At 50.0% G+C, this 17,077-nt stretch overlaps 1 protein-coding gene across 7 annotated transcripts in view; it reads right to left on the bottom strand.

Annotated features, from left to right (window-relative positions):
- The window catches only part of LOC142571392 (putative polypeptide N-acetylgalactosaminyltransferase 9), a 305,969-nt gene that overhangs the window by 31,040 nt on the left and 257,852 nt on the right, over nt 1-17,077 (bottom strand). Inside the window, exon 1 of one of the 7 annotated variants that reach the window (XM_075679707.1) lies at nt 5,976-6,046. The exons of the other annotated variants lie outside the window; for them this stretch is intronic. The gene's annotated coding sequence lies outside the window, so the exon portion shown is untranslated. Of the gene's footprint in view, nt 1-5,975; nt 6,047-17,077 lie in introns of those variants that run through there. 7 annotated transcript variants of the gene reach the window in all.

Genomic DNA, 17,077 nt, shown 5'->3' with positions numbered 1-17,077 from the left:
ACCTTCGCGCTGTAAACTCGCGATAATGGTTCACCAACTAGCCCATTCAGCATGCAACCTGCTAAGCTGTACGGGGGATGTACGGGAAAAGATCGCAAACGGAGGTCAGCGTGCATGGCGCGCTGTTGTGCCACAGTGCGTGCCTATCATCGAGGCAACGGGCGCCCCCCCCCCCCTTTCTTCTGAAGTGGTTGCCCTGGTGACGAACTGCAAAGTTCCAGGGAACTGTCACAACCATTTCTGTGGGTCGAACTGAGCAGTCCGGGTCACAGAGCACCACGACGAATCCACTGGCATGCAGACTCCAGAATTCCACAGACCCCTTGCCGTGGAGACTGGTGGTATGCAGCTTGGACTCCTCCCGCGACGGAAGAGGAAAGCGACACGGTTGACGTCAGCACCGATCCTGCCTCGTTCCTGCCAAAGGGATTTGAGGCAGAACCGGCTCATTGTGAGAGATACAGTCGCCACCAGCCGCCACGTCGGCGCGGTGCGCTCTTCGGCTCCGCTACTCTTATGATATTACCCGCTACATGTGCATATTGTATAAAGCTTTTCGTCTTCATCTTCACCTGCTCCAGAGTCCGCCTCTCGCCTTCGACCCAAGTCGCAATAGCGGGCTTTTTGTTGAGCCAGTCTTTTAAACTCTGCATTAAGGTGCGGCTATATTTCTGCCCGATGCTTTCGTAGACGGGACACTCCGTCCACAAGATATGTTTAATCGTCTGTCAAGCGCCACTGTGGCCCATAGAGCAGGTGAGCACGAATGTAAACGGATGGTGGCATTATGTCGTACGAGTGGTTTGGCTGCATCGCTAGCGTGCCTGCTGGAGTTGTCTGCTTCCTCGCTATTGCTGCAGTCGAAAGCGTCATGGCGCTGGCCTTCCTTCCGATGACGTCACCTAGTCAACACGTCCTCTGCAGGCCAAAAGCCACGCGCGCACACCTTATGAAAATACTTGGGCGCCGTGTGGTAGGTTTGACAGCAATACGGGTGGTCGTTCGTCGGAGGCATTTCTTTGGCCACGCTAATGCCTTCGGCCGGGTCTTGGCACTGGATCGTTCGGTGAGGGTAGGACCATGGAGAAAGAAGGAAAAAGATAGGAGGGAGCATATCGCAATGCCACTGAAGCCAACCTGGTGGCCCAACACGTGATCTCATGTCAAAGTGCGCGGTAGGTTTTAGTGTTCCTGCTCTGCAGGCAGAGCCTCGGCAGGGCAGCCGAACAAACGCGCATCGAATGAAAACTACTGGCATAGCTAATAGGAACCAAACGCATCAGAAATCTCGATTGTTTCTCCGTGATCTCGACGCAAGAGGCCACGTGTTGGGCCACCACTGTGGCTTCACAGAACGTTCGCTCGCCAAGGCTGGCTGCGTGACGTAATGCTCCCTCCTATATTTTTCCTTCCTCCATAGCTAGGGCAGTGCATGCGCAGCCTCGTTGCCGACGCTGCCTGCGTGTACCGGTGGCCAGTCCACCTGCACTTCCAAGTCATGGTCCCTGCGGAGCCTGCCGTTCCAGATCTGTGTTCCCGAGAATGGTTACGATTCTCAGCGGGCCCGCGAGTCGCTTCAATGCGCCCTTGCTATCAGTGAAACAGATCACTTCGCCCACCGGTGCAAACGGGCCCTCAATCCTCGCGGATATATTGATATATCGGCAGGGGGCGGAAGTTGGCCGAACCAGGACGTGCGCATGGCCGCGGTCCCAATCTGGTGCGCGATTTTCTTGTCGCCTTTCGGCGTCACCACCGTCACCTTGGCTTGTGGTATGCCGTCAAGGCCACATAGTAAACACCGCGTGCGGTTAGTACGTGAGGCTGGCGCTCTCGGTTCATCCGCATGCCTTTGCTGGCGACACTTGCGCGTCAGGGGCTTAAGTATTCTGAGCAGGAGATCCTTCCCCGGCTCAAGGAGTCTGGGAATTGACTGCTGATTAGGTGGTGCCTGGGCCCGGTGATTGTCGTGGGCCGAAGCGCACGTGCGGGGACGCAAGGCGAAAAACCTTCGACTGGCCTCCTCGTTTTGTCTCCGCACGCCATGCATGGTTCTTGTTGCGCGACTCAATGATAACCTTGAGTTATGGTAGTCCCACATACCTGCAGAGCATGGCGTTCCGCCAGCGTCGCGGCAGATCCGTATATTGGCGCGTATAGTGTTAAGCACGGCCAGCTGCAGTGCAAGTTTGCCAGCCAGTTACGCCAGCGGTCGTAACCTCATCTTGGAATGCCGCCGGCAACCTCTAGCCTCGTCGCCGTTGCGAGTGAAGGAGTTCGACGAAGCAGGCTTTGTGCTGAAACCGCCAACCTCTAGCCTCGTCGCCGTTGCGAGTGAAGGAGTTCTACGAAGCCCCTCTGACGTCGGCTCCGAACCTTTACACCTGTGTGTGCGTGCGGCACGTGTATGACAGCCCTCATTCTCCAAAAGGGCGGGTCATCTTGAATGACGTCGAACTATGACGTCGAGCAGAGAGCTTATAAGCAGCGGTTGTCGGCTGCTGGGGGTGCTCCTTGTGTGCTCGTCGTGGTGAGCTGAGTGCTCGTCGTCATGCTCGAAATGTACTAGTGAGCTGTGTGCTCGTAAGCTGTTTGCTGCATGTTAGTCTTGCGGGCTCCATATGGGAGTCACGCTAGACTGTCGGTGTATGTCTTGTCTAAGATGTGAATAATGCAAATAAATCCTGTTCACCGAGTTCCTCTCTACGACCTTCAACTCTTTCAAATGGTGGCAGCGGCGAGATCGTCCGACGAATCTAATAATAGGGGCTAGAGATGGAGGACTTCCAGTTGCTTCAAGCCCACGCGTATATGCCGTTGAGATGGAAACACGCACAGCTCCACATATAGCAAGCCTTGAAAGTCACAGTTGCCAACGTTCAAAATGTGCGGGTTCCAGCAATGCCGATGTGGCTACCGATTTGCCGGATCAGGCGGAGCTGCAGCGATTACTTCGGTCAGCCAGTCTCGCACACCAGGACACCCAGGATACGCATGCTAGACTACTGAGTAAGATACTATTTTTACCTTACGATGGGCTGGACGCACTGTAGGTCGATCGGCAGGAAATCAAGGTTTAGGGAGATCCTAACCCAACCTGTCGCATGGCAGATCACTAAGAAAAACGTTTTCTACGAGGACGACTGCACGCATGTATATAGTGTTAGGTTTGGGGGCTCAATCCCATCGCTCGTAACCAGTTGCCAAGATTGGAGTCGGGCATGAATTAGAAGGTAGCTGGCCCATGCCGTCGTTCAACTTATCCACGCTGAGGACGTTGCTGAAGCGAAGGACTGCTTATCATTGAGAACGACGAATATGGGTTTATTTACAGTATCTACATAAGGACATTGCAGTTCATCAGTCTAGCATGACTGCGAGAGAAAGTGCACTGAGCAGCCGCACAACAGTGGTTTAGAAACACTCGGTCCTCCCTCGATCCCAAGGTGAGGGAAACGTTCGACCAGTCATCGTAAGCGAGTCGCCTCTCCGCGGGCGGGACACACACACTCGCACACTTCTTTGCGCGAGGTTCACGGTCCCCAACCGAGGCCAGACGGGCTTCGTAGAACTCGGGGCTTACGTCAGGAGAGGTGCCTCTTATTCCCCGAGCTGAGCCCCGCAGCGCGGCCGGTTGCCCATTGTCTTGCGTTTTGAACGGCGCGTGGGAAGTGGCCTCCGCAGACGTTCCCTCGGCAACTCCCCCGCTCATAGCAGGTCGGGTCGGTCGTGGCGGGTTCAGGCACAAAGCCTGCTTCGTCGAACTCATCTTGGCTCCAGCGACGGAGAGTCGAGGGCGCGCGCATTGTTCTCCACACACAGTCGACTTAGTGACGCCGTGGCTAGAGGTTTGCGGTGGCGTTCCAGGAAAGTTGACGCCGCTGTCGCAACTGGCTGGCAAAACTTGCACGTCAGCTGGGCCGTTCTTAACAATAGGCACACATCAATTATGTCGAGCTGCAGTGTCGCGGACTTCTTCGCCAGCAAGGCTGGTGTCTTTTTTATCCACTCATATTGCGATGTCATCGGCGTAGAACGTCAAGCCAAGGTTACAGAGATTCGACGAAGCTCCGCTGCCTGGCTTCGTGCCAAGTTCAACAGAACTGGCCTCCGTGTGGTACGCCTCTGGCGTTAGCGAATAAGGTTTGACTGGTTTGATATCTCCGCTCTCGCTGCCCGGTCTGGCTAAAATAAACGCCGAGTTGGCAGTGTTGCTGCAATCGCGAACAGCGGCGGAGCGGCCCATGAGCGCAGCACACGGTGGGTGTGCGTCTGCCGGCAGGATTTCTACACATTCGAACTGTAGAGACACGTTATTGCATAAATTAAATCGAGTGGTTCTTGTTAAGTGATGCAGCGCGAAGCAGGACACAGGAAAGACGAGCGTCCCTCTGTCTTGCATGCTTCGCGCTGCACCACTAAAGAATAATGGAAAACCAACTACCCAAACCTTCTCTGTTGTTGCGCTGCACGAAAAGATAGCGTCACGGTGTAGTGACGGTTAAGAATATACATCACGAAGTGCGAATATGATTCTTTATCGGACAAAGAAAGAAAAACAAGACTTAAACGACAATGACAACGGCGAACACGGTCACCATGGGTCATATACATGAAACAAGTGGCGCACTCCATACAGCAATCGCGGGTGCTAGGTCCGACTAACGTATGTACCTGGCAATGTGTCCACTGGCACTTTCAAAGGGGATATTCGTAAACTTGGTCCATCCAGAAAGCAGGCAGAGCACCGGCAGAGCGACTTAAACACTAAACACACTTTCCCTTGAGGCCGCCCTGGATCCACTCCCGAGTAAGGCAGAGTCGAGGAATCGATTTACTTAAGTGCGGCCGAGAACGTCTTGGCGTCAATGCAATCTCGAACGTGTCATCGCTGCAGCCTACGGCGTGAGGTGTCGCAGAGATGGCTGTTGAAATTCGCGCAGGTCTCCCCTGTATTTTCAACAACCTTGGAACTTGAGCAGTGCGCAGCAGCCTCGCGGCAATGCGGCTTGGCCTCTCCTCGACGCGGGCTACACGCCGGCGTGGTGCACCCGCGCGCAAGCTTGCACGCAAAACGCTCGGCCCCTCTGCGCGCACGCGGCGACCTTGAGCCGTCGCGGCCCAAAAGGGGGCGAGAGAAGAGGCGCAATATGCATAACAACTGGGGCGCAGGCTGTCCGCTAACGAGACGTGACCGGGTGAACCGGCCATACGCGCGACGACATCTCGGGACGGCCGATAGGCAGCGACGATGGCAGCGCGGCGAATAAGCTTCGTGGAACGCATCCGATCACCCGTTCGATTTCCCATATAGCCCGCGTGCGCAGGTGGTTTTCAAAGCGGCATCACGACGGTGAGAGACAGACACGGAGTTTTGCGACGCGTGCTGAAGGACACTTTCGCCAGCGCGCTTTCAGCGAGGCTTCTTTTGCGCCCATGAACGCACCCCGGAAAGGCTACACTTCTCCAACAGCTCCTCTGTGTGTCTTCCTCGGTATTCACCGTGCATATGTTAGGCCAAATCGGGGTCTCAAACGCAACTCAAGCACCGGACTGCACAGACAGCACGCCGCTGTCCTGTCGCGTTTTGCCAAAGCATTATACGTATAACTCTGAAAGCAGGGAGAAAAAATACAGAAAAGTCAAGGAGGCCGCGGGTTCTATCTAGACCCACTACTGGCGTATCATCCGGCCCGGTCTCTCTCCATCCTTTGATGAGAGGCATCCATGCGGATTCGCCCCTGATGTGCCCGCTAGCATACACTCGTGAGCAGTAGTAACGGACTCCCCATCCAGTTTTTGCTTCAATTTGTGCATCAGCTATACCAACATGTCGTCGTTTGTTTTTACATAGAGGGTGCTGGGCTTACCAAGAATTAACGGTTTTCTTGCAAGTGATACCGGTTCGACAAATGCTGGGGAGTTCCGTTACTTTGCTCGCGACTCCACAATACACGATGTCATCGCCGGCTTACCGTTACTGCGTCTCTGTTCTCGGCAGACGAGGCGGTATCCGGTGCGCGTCGGAGCGAAACCGCGGGGAGGCAGCAACGCGAACGCTCAAGGCTCGCCGCAGGGAAGGCCACGTGTGTGCAGTGCTTGAGCGCGGAACGGGGTCGAGGCGACGGGTGCGTCTGACAACGCCAACCTGAATCGTGCGTTAACGAAGCTCGATCCCTTAACCCCAATCCCACGTAGCACATACGTATGTAGTGCATAGCTGCATCTCGCCGTTCACGCAAAACGTGGCATTTTAGAGCGCAGCTCCTAGGCGCCCGTTCCTGCGGCGAGCGTCGGCGTTGTCCCTCGTAACCGAGCGAACGAGCACGGCGAAAGTTGAAAGTGAACGCGGAGCGCAGCGGGGGATGAAAGAAGAGAGCGCGAGGAGGAAATCGGAGGAGGCGGCTATACAGTGAAAGCATGAGACGGAAAGCCGAGGAGGAGAGTATGGTGAACGGAGGAAAGCAGAGTGCCTCACGAGACTACAAGATGGCGCCATAACACTTGTAATCTCACTGTATGCGCGACGCGAATGGTGTAGTACTTTCTGGAAAGCACGCGGTCACCAGCGATTGCAGTGGAACCTTCGACGTGTAATGTATAAACAGCCGACGCGTTTGACCCGCAGATCAGACGATCGCCGGCTCTGCTATAGCCGGTATGGTTGTGCTTGAATGTTACCTGTTTTGGATGCAATGTCGCTCCATTTGCAACGTGCCGCACGAGACAGATTGTCAGCACCAGCCATCATATCGCGAAATGAAAACTTAGAGCTGCGCTCAAATTTCGCACTAAGGAGTCTCGTAATCGTCGGCGAATTTCAATTAGTAAGCGAATGTTTAATGCAATTTATATGGCCGAAAAAACTACGAACCTTATTTCGTGTAGTTGTCTAGTATACTTTATTATCGTTATAACTCCTTCGCCTTTCGGGTGAAATTTTTCGTCCACTTCAATAAACGCTATAACAGAGTCAACTTAACATGCTATATATATACGCTGCAGGGCTTGCTGGTTTTTCATTACGCGATACCAGCGCTCGGTACCAGCGATACCAGCATGTGCCAGAGTTGCGTTGTGCCGCCTTGGTCTCGCGTCTAGTCCCCTATAGCGCTGGTATCCGCATAAGAAAAAAAAACAATTTATAAGATTGCGGCTTCGCTTTTAATGCGAGAGCGTTAAGGGCCCCGTATATCGCAGAAAATCAGGTGTTGGCATCGGCAGAGTTGTCCGTGAGCGAAAAATTCTGTATATAGCATTTAGGTATATATGTATATGCCACATGCGGGTTATATCGCCACGCCATTGTATCACTAAAGTTGCTCATACCTTTTCTTACATTCTCGACAAAGTTATTCCTCGGAATTTTGAGAATGACAGCCCACTGTTACATCTGAACACGGCCAAGGGTACTAATTAGACGTTTGCCACGAGGCAACCCCACCAATTCATCAGCGCCTATCCATAAGTCAACACAACGTTGACGCAGACTATACCGACGGTTCAACAAACGACTCCTCTATCTGCACCTGACAACCTGAACTAATTGATGAAAAGGGCCAACATCGAATTCTACCTTGGGAACGGCTTCGACCTCGGTTTCCCAGGTTGCTAAATATGTGGGGGCGAAGGTGCAACATCGGAGGCAGAGTTCGACTGAACAGTGCTATACAGTGTAAAATATTTACACCTTTAAAAGTGGAAAGGGTGCAAGTGTGTCTATAACTCACACCCTTATGGTTTCAGTTATATATATCACATCCTAAGGGTGTGAGTTATAAACATATTTACACCTTTTTTCACTTTTAAGGATGTAAATTATTTTACAGTGTACGGGATACTGCGACCGATTCTACGATTGTGATTGGCCTCTAGTCTAGTCACCTAGGGAAGACGACGGTACTAAAAGCTGAGACCTTTCGTGCAGTGCGGAGGATGCTGACGTGTCCTGATGTGAACTAAGACGTTGCATATGCTCCTGCATAGAGTGGTCTTCCGTATCTGGAGCCAGTGTAAATAATGTAAAACAAAACCCTCTTCCCTTCATTCCTATACCACCGGACGTACTCGTCGATGGGCTTGGCAGATTCCTGGCCCAAACGTCCCCCACCTCAAACCGCAACACTACAAATGGCACGAAACAAAACATCGACAGCACATGCCTTTTGTGTTGAATCTTTTCAGATTCAAATATTAAAAGTGCGAAACAATAATAGAAACACAAAAATGATGTAAATTCTTTGGCGCGGCTGCGCACAACCTCCGGCATTGGCCAACGCAAGAAGCCGCGTTTCACCAGAAAGCTTGCCTTCGTGCTTGGCGTTCGCCACAAGCGTTTCCCGGTATTACGGTTACATAAGCTGCAGTTGCCGAGAAGCGTGAGTAGTCCGGGATGCTTGAACGCCATCGCGTACCGCTTTGAACAAGCGTCCCCCCCCCCCTTTTTTTTTTTTGCAGTGCTCAAATCACGAGTCTGAAGCTTGAATTTTCCACCCAAATTTTCCGGTTTTCGTCTATACTTACGCAAATCGTCAAGAATCAGCTCCAAGCAGTCAATATACTAAACTTGAAGGCGTTTCCGCAAGATGCATTCACCGCAACGATGTCACATTCGTTCGCAACACCCTCCAAGAACCACACCGTGCGTTCATTTTGCACCGTCATTCCTTTGCAGCGAGACGGAGGAGATGGGACACGGAAAAAAAAAAAAAAAATCACCGATGATTACGATACTCCCTAATGCGAAAGTTGAGCGCAGCTCTATACGTGTTTTCAGTTCGCGATATATTGAGGCAAAGAATGCAAGAGAAGAGTCGGTCATTGCCGAAAATCTGATCTACGGGTCAAACGCGCCGGCTTCTACACGACTCGTCGAAGGTTACAGTGTAATCGTTGGTGCCCGCGTGGTTTCCACAAAGTAGAACACAATTCGCGTCGCGCATACAATTCAAAAAGATTAGATGACAACAGCCAACGGATAGAACTATCGATAACATTCGATAAACTTCTGATTCATGCAGGCGCGTCGTGCGCCGAGGGATATGGTTTAACATTTTTTAGCCGGTGAAAAGCAGTGACCGAAGAAAGAAAATTGGCTTCGGCTTAGCTCAGCTAACCCCGCATATGCAAAGCGAAAGCTTGGTTTAGCCTGGTTAAGTCTTGGTATCACTTGATTAACCTTTGATTTAGCTGTAATTATTATACTTAGGTATACAATCATCGTTAAGATAGGTAGGACGGCTGTGCCTAGGCCGGTGGCTAGACATGACCGTGATTAGGCTTGGCCAGACACGCATCGTTCGACGGTGCGACGCCTGTTGTGCCACAGGGAAAGCGCGAGTGCTAGACATGCAAAGAGACGCAGCGAACATGCGCAGCGTCGAAGCACAAACGCACAGGGAGCGAACGCGGTCGCTACATTGATCTCGGCGGTGCGACGCCTGTTGCATTCCGGACCCTCTCCAGTGAAGCAGTTCGCCGGGCAATATCCGCGGGATGGTCAGACGCCGCTTGGCGGCGACTCTCAAAGCCTCCCGTTCCCGCGCAACGCTCAGAGAAGACAGCCTGGCCTCGCTCTCATACATGGCCACGCTCGCACTGACTAGGCGAGCTCGACGAGTCACGTGGTGAGACGGCGATCCAGCTGCGGAGAGCGCATGCGCCAAGCCGGTGGCGGCGGAGCTCGGCGAGTCACTTGATGCGTTGCCAATGCTACGGCGCAGCTGAGGTCAAATGAAGATCAAATTGCTGGCGACAGCGAAACTCGCCTCGACTAGGTTAGTACAGCTTTCGCTTTAATAAAGAAGCCATCGTTGAAAAGACAACGGCGCGCTATTCTGGCACCATCTTGTAGCGGTCGTCGCCGCAAAGCGTCTTGAGCGGGACCACGCCTTTCTTCTCACGCTTTCGCCATACCCTATTCCTCCGCTTTTCCCTCACCCTCCTCCACCGCTTTTCTCCTCGCGCTCTCTTCGCTCGCGCCCCCTTTTTTATTCTCCGCTGCACTACGCGTTCGCTCTTTCATCCGCTGCGCTCGGTTACGCCGGGAACGCCGACGCTCGGCGCAGGAACGGGCGCCTAATGCCCCAACCACTGGCACGCGCCGGAAAGCTTCGGCACGCGCTGAAGCGTCAAAAGCGTCGGTCGGGAATACGGCGAAGCGTGACGACGCGCAGCGATTATGTCTACTGCCGATGCCAGAAGTTTGCCGACGCGAGGCGACGCTGCGCCGGCGTGCACCAATGAGAGGCTGCGACGTGTCGCAAGCGTCAACCAATCGGAGGCTGCGAATCCTCCGGCTGCTATGCCTATGATGGCCGACCGTGCGAAGGCGCCGGCACCAACGATCGTCCGAGTTCTTTGGACGCACGACGCGCGCGACAGTGTTCCTGAAAGACAGTGTTGTATTAGTAGGCCGACAACGACACGACCGACCGACCGACGACCGTGGATTGTGGCAGCGCGACGTGGATCCGAAGCGACTTCGAACGACGCCGACTAATCGAATCTGCCCACTGGGTTCCGCCGGGGCTCGGTACGATCGTCGAATGGAGACATGTTTACGAGCTCCGGAGTCTGGACAACCAGCACTCGCCTATCGCCGATGTTTGCGTTACGCGCAGGCCTAGTGCGTCCATCGCGTTCGTAACTGGGGAGTGAAGGAACCCAGCTGAGAAACTCTGTCGAAGGAAATTAACTTTCAGGTCCGTTTGGTGCTGCAGTGATTTAAAATATGGCACTCCTGACGTCGTGTGATGCGTGATGTGGTGAATGAACCGTGTGGAACTTGGGGTGGTCAACCGCGGCGTGTTTCGTGTGCTGTCGGGTGACTCAAGTTTAACGGGCAAGCTCTGCGCTGTTTCCAGTGGCAAAGATAACTTCCGAAAGCGAAAGACACTAGCAGCCGAACTATGGGAAGTACTTACATTATCAGCCGTGCCGCCCGTTTCAGCCGACACTGCGCTCGTCTATTCGGCATGTGAATCCAGTTCAGTAGGAGTTCACTGTGCTCCTTCACTCACTTCTTTGAAGTGCATCCGTCTTTTGGGCTAATTGGAGATAAATCGCTCGTGTAGCAATCAAGAACACTGGCGCACTGAAGCACACGTGACAACGCAGTCATGTTTGACTCAGTGTGTCCTTATACTTGAGCACTGCAAAAAGAAACCTGTTTGCAACGTGTGCCCCGTGTGCAGTGCATAGCAGGACCTGCATCATGCAAGACCTATGCATGTAGCAGCGTATACCATGATTGCTTCGATGCCTGCTTCAGAAGCAGCAAGTACTGAGTCAGTGAAAGCGTAATTGATTTTTTATCTCACTTTTTGTTCATGGAAAGTGTAGCTGATGTGAGTGGATTGTGTGGGTGCAGTCAATATGCTTAAACTGCTGGAATCCCTTCAGCTTCTACTAAAATGTTTCTTGCTGCGATACTATAAATTGTAGTCAGGACAAAGATCTACTCAAAACTAAGTTACTGATGCATCTACGCAGAATGTGTTTGATTAACGAGTTAACACTTCCACAACAACAATATGCCGATGCACAGCATATGTGCTTGCAATAAATACATTCCGTAAAGGTGAACGACTGGGCATACAATAACAAACTTTGTAGTAGCACTGCGAAAAGTGCTTCCATGCGTATCAGCCACAACAAAACTGCTGCACGTCCAACCTACTTCCATGGAGGCACCTCTATGAAGACTGTTCGGGCCCTTCCCATTCTGGGTAGAACATTTAGCTCTTCTCTCAACTTTTTCGCATATGTCACCAGCACTGTATCTAAGCATCGGCCCATTCTTGGGTTTGTGTCCCGTGTCTCCCTTCCCTGATGACGTAAGGTTTTCCGAGCACTCTACGCTTCTATCATTCTGTCACGACTCGAGTGCTGCTCATCAGTATAGTTCCCGTACCAAACTCGCCATGCTAACAAACCTAAGCTTGTTCAGCGCCGGACAACACGCACCCTCTACTCTAGTCTTTTCGGTTGTTGCAAGCTCATGCCAGCCTACGAGGATCGCCTCAAACCCCTCAAGTAGCACACCCTGCAATACCAGCGCAACATTGCACTAGTCTATACTGCAGGGTGCTTGACGGCTCTCTGAACAGCACTAATCTTTCTTCAGTTCGTCTGAACAAGTGGTCAGCACAGCCCGAGCCCTCATCACGCCTCTATGGCCCGACACCACAACTCCGTGATTATATCTGGCATACAGAGCTTTCTCTTCACCCCACTTGGCCATTTGGATTCTCCTTCCTTGGAACCAGACTGAATTGGCACTCCTGTGTGTTGTGCACCCGTTGAATGTGTGTGTGTGTGCTGTGCTGTGTTATTGAGCAAGTGTGTGTGTGTGCGTGTGTGTGCACGTGGAGGGGAAGGAGGTGTCGTCTGCATCCTACAAATTCCTGCTCTAGATGGCTGGTTATCAGACGCTCTAACCTACAGGCATCAGCCTTTTTTTTTTAGTCTAGAGTGCCAAGTTACCACTAATATTATTATTATTATTATTATTATTATTATTATTACTATTATTAGAATCATCACTACGACCACATTGATTGTGCTGACGCCAGCGTGACACATAATTCAAAATATTTCTGGAGCTTTGTGCGCTTTCACTCTTCTAAAAAGAGTGCCAAAGATGTACGTCTTCTTCATGAAAATGGTGGTGTTGTCTCGAACACTGCTGATGCCTTTGCAGAACATTTCTGTTTGCTATATGGTGTGAAATATGCTTCAAGTAACCTTCCTTCTCAGTTTGGCACAGTGTGTACGCTATCAGTCAATGAAAACCTTGTTTTCAAGTGTATGAAGTGCCTTAAACCTTCGCTTTCCTGTGGTGTTGATGGTATTTCTTCTGCAGAGCTTAATTAACCCTTTGAGACGCTGTCTACACAATTGTGCACAGCAGGAGAGTGCATCAATAGCAAAAACACTGATGAAAGTAATGGTATTTCAAATGTGTTTCATACATCTTGAAACATTTATTATTGGAACTGTGCTGCAATTTTGAAAAACGTGCAGAATGTTTTAGCGAAATGAGTGGGAAGGTAGACGGCTGGGTGTTTTTACTCTCTGTCAGTATGTTGTATGTAGCGGGTTCACTTCTTTCATTGTTTTTTACAATGTCATCCACCAGGCATAATTTTCAAGTGGCTGGATAAGTGCTCTTCAAGCTTTTCAAAACACGAAATAGTACATGTTCTCATATGTTGTGTTCCTGTAGTGAGTTTTCGCATGGAGTTGAAATTTTGTAAACTTGACAAAATTCGCTAAACAATTGAAAATCCTGTACATTTTCTACGATTCTGAAAATGCAAAAGATTGGGTGAAAGCAACTTTTCAATCAACTGGATAAAGTGGCATCTGAAAGGGTTAAGACGTATGGAAGATGTGGGGATGCGCGACTCTCGCGAGTCCCCTGATATGCTTTTCCCGCATGGCGCGCCTCTTGTAATCCGGCTTCGGCGCGTGGCCTGCGTGATGCCCGCGGCGGTTGTGTGGTTGGGGCGCAGTGCGAGAGATGGCGCGAGTGTTGCGCTGCTAACGCCGCCTCACGGCAGGGTTACTTGGGGGCGCAGGGCAGAACGGGGTGGGTCTTCCCCGGCGGGTCGGCGCGCGGCGTGGACATTCCGTGCGCGCGGCGACCGATGCTTCTGCGAGACCGCCTCGCGTGGCCGCCTTCGAACGCGCCACGATTCGCGTGACCATACACGCGAAGGACCAGGCGTTGGGATCCAGCATGGGGCGAACATATTCGCTCGCTTCCGGTCGCGGTGAGTCAGACTTCTAGATTTGTCGCGCGCCCATCGGCATGTTTTGTGGATAGCAACTCGGCTAGCAGGCACTGATCTATGAAAGGTGCAATAAATGCCCTTGTGATTGTTTGCACTACTGTGTTGTCGTTCCTTTGTTCCAAGAGCACGGTGGAGAGACCCCACAAAGCATACTTGTTCCCTGTTCTCACAAACATTTTCAATAGTTCCCTAAAGTCTAGTACCTTTTCTAGCACTCGGAAGGTAGCATGGACATTGCCTATGCACAAATCAGGTGCTAGATGTGCAGTTACTAACTGCCAACCTATATCTATCCTCTGCAGGGCGTCAAAAGTGTTTGAATCAATAATGGATTCCTTGCTTTCTGTTAGTGCTAAGAGCATTTTAATAAATGAACAGCATGACTTTGTGTGCCAACAACTTAAGACTATTTGAGACTGTCAACAGTGTTCACCACTGCATCGACTTCCAAAAAAATATTTTTTCACTCTCAAACTGGTGCATAAACATTAAGTACTCCTAAATGCTTCCAATACTATGACATTAAGTTATACGCAGAAAACGCACTATGTGAAATTTTGATACACCCTATGTGATGCTCCACTCCTTATGGTCATGAAATGAAAGATCTTGGTGTGTACTTCGACAAATGCTAAGCTTCTCTTCAATAGATAATTACACAACATGCCCTTCACGCACTTGGAATTGCATGCCATATATTGCATGATTTTCACTCGCCTATTGTGTTTCTAAGATTCTGCTGTGTGCCGCCAACTACTAGAGTATGCCTCTGTAGGAGGGGGTGCAACGGGCAAATCTAATTCTGACCTCATTGAACGCATCCAGAATAAATTGATATCTATCTTAAAGCACCACTTTTGCCATTCTGGCGACCACAGTTGAGCCTTCTCAAGTATACTTCAACTCGCACCTCTAGATTCAAGACTTAATTAATCACGCTTTTTGTTCCTGTATAAGGTGGTCCATGACATTATGCATTCCCTAAAGCTTCTTGATCATATGCATTTGTTCGTGCCGCAACAGTATACCAGGCAGCATTCCACATTCGTTGCCTGGCCTTGTTGCAAGATTGTGCTGTATAAGACTCGACTCCAAAACATACTTCAGAGTTCGTTTCCTGTGTTTTGTGTATCTGTAGATAATCACGCCGGATTAACTCCCATTTACTTTTCCTCTTTTCCTTTTTTCGTTATTTGTTTCTCTATCTTGCATTTTTTTGTCTACCACATTCATGTTTCCTGTACATTTTGTCTTGCATAGTGCTCGTTAAGTGCACCAGTACAAAGGCTTTCTAGCTGTTCCTGGGCACTACAATAAACATTTGAATGATTATTATTATCGTAGTATAAAATCGTGCTTTTGAAGTATGTACTAGTATACTATTTCAGTGCAGTAGCTTTTGTGCAATTAAAAAAAGGGCATGCATTAAAAAAGCGCAATAATAATATGCTATGTGCCTGATCATATGCATTGTGCTATTCATTTCGTCTGAGTAATAATAATGGTTAGCTACTGTATCCAGTGTTGTGCAATAAAATATGCCACAACAATTATTGCATGCCTCGCAGAACAAATTGAATATATCTTTCTCAGTCAAAACATCATAGCAGGCTGAAAACAATAAAACAATTTCTTTTTGTGGTGACGAAGTGTATAAATTGTGAAAATAACCTGTTTATATATTTCTTATACTATGCAAATGAGCTGCTCCCATACATTCGAATAAGCGCTTCAATAGTACGACTTGGCAAAGGGCAACGAAAGACCCCTATTAGAACCGTCCAATTCTCAAACTTGTATTATCTGACCGTATGCCACTTCAGTAATGTAAACAAAGACAAACTTGACATGTGGAAACCAGTTACAATAGAACATGGCCCTTACACTGTGAAAATGTTTTGTAGCAACACACTCAATGTGAAGGCCTCGGGATGCGGTGTTGATGCATCAAAACAACCCAGAATAATAGAGGTGATCCATGGGCTTGAATTAACAGAATCAAGGATCAGGGGGAGAGAACCTACGAATTACAAAAATTTTAGCTATTCTAGATTTTTTTTTTTTTTGTGAGTGCTATAGGTGCTTCAATTCTTTTTTGCTGACTTTCTCAGAACCCACTTTTTCACGTTGCTTTCATGCACCAACAAGCATAATTATATTGACACGGATGCTTTATCTGTATCCGGTTACCGTATTTCACCGGCTAAAAAATGTTAAACGTTATCGCTCGGTGCAGGACGCGCCTGAACGTATAGGAAGTTTCGCGAATGTTATCGATGGTTCTGTCTGTTGTCGACGAACCCTGTTAATCTGATTGCATACGCGAAACGAAATGTATAGTAGTTTCTGGAAGGCGCGCGGGCACCAGCGAATAGGCTATATCTTTCGACGACTGATGTATGCAAACCGACGCGCGTGACCCGCAGACGAGATTTTCGACGATTGTCGAGATTGCTCGCCGCTATCATTGCGATTGAGTCTGCACTATTTATTTACCGTCACTACTACGTGACAATATTTCCAATATAGATTTTTTCAGTGATACTTTGCACGCCTGATTCTTACATAGTCGGCTGTGCAATGAGCTACCAAAAAATGAAATGGTACAACAGTTTTTGATGATATGGCATCGTCGTGCAAGTATTTGCAAAGCGATCTTGCAGACGACTCGTGAGCGCTGATGTCGATATTTTGTGCACTATTCTTACTTCAAAAATAAAAACAAACTGTTGCGGCAGGCGTATATTCATTATTCAAACGTGTTTTTTATATCTAAAAGCGCATACAGATCACTAACTTATTGTTTCAAGCTTAGTTTACAGCAGGCTGTTTTAGGCCGGGCTTTGACGGATGAAGAGAAAATAGTCCAGCAACAGTGCGCCGCAGCCGAGGAGCGAGCTTCGGCGCGCGTCGGAGCTACCATAGCTTCGCTCCATCGCTTGTCGGCGCGCGCCGAAGCTTGCCGACGCGTGCCAGTGGTTGGGGCATAAGAGCTGCGCTCTAAAACGCACAGATAAGAAGCGTGCTGGGAACAATTGTCCACACGCGCACGTCCTTTTTGCGGGTTTCCTGAGTCACGCCACGCACTCGTTAGCCTGCGCGCTGGTAGCCCGTGATGCGCCATAAATTACACGATCGACTCGTGACGTGTTGTTCACATTAGCACAACTCAAAGCGAGTTAACGTAAAGTGGAAGACAGGCTTAGAGAGCAGACACTGGCACGCTAAACTTAAAACTGTTTGTTTCGTGTCACCTATGATTTGACTTTACACTCAGT

Source organism: Dermacentor variabilis, chromosome 2 (genome assembly GCF_050947875.1).
Source record: "Dermacentor variabilis isolate Ectoservices chromosome 2, ASM5094787v1, whole genome shotgun sequence".
NCBI classification, from domain to species: Eukaryota; Metazoa; Arthropoda; class Arachnida; order Ixodida; family Ixodidae; genus Dermacentor; species Dermacentor variabilis.
The sequence above is the reverse complement of the archived record's forward strand: the minus strand, read 5'-3'. Positions and strand labels throughout refer to the sequence as shown.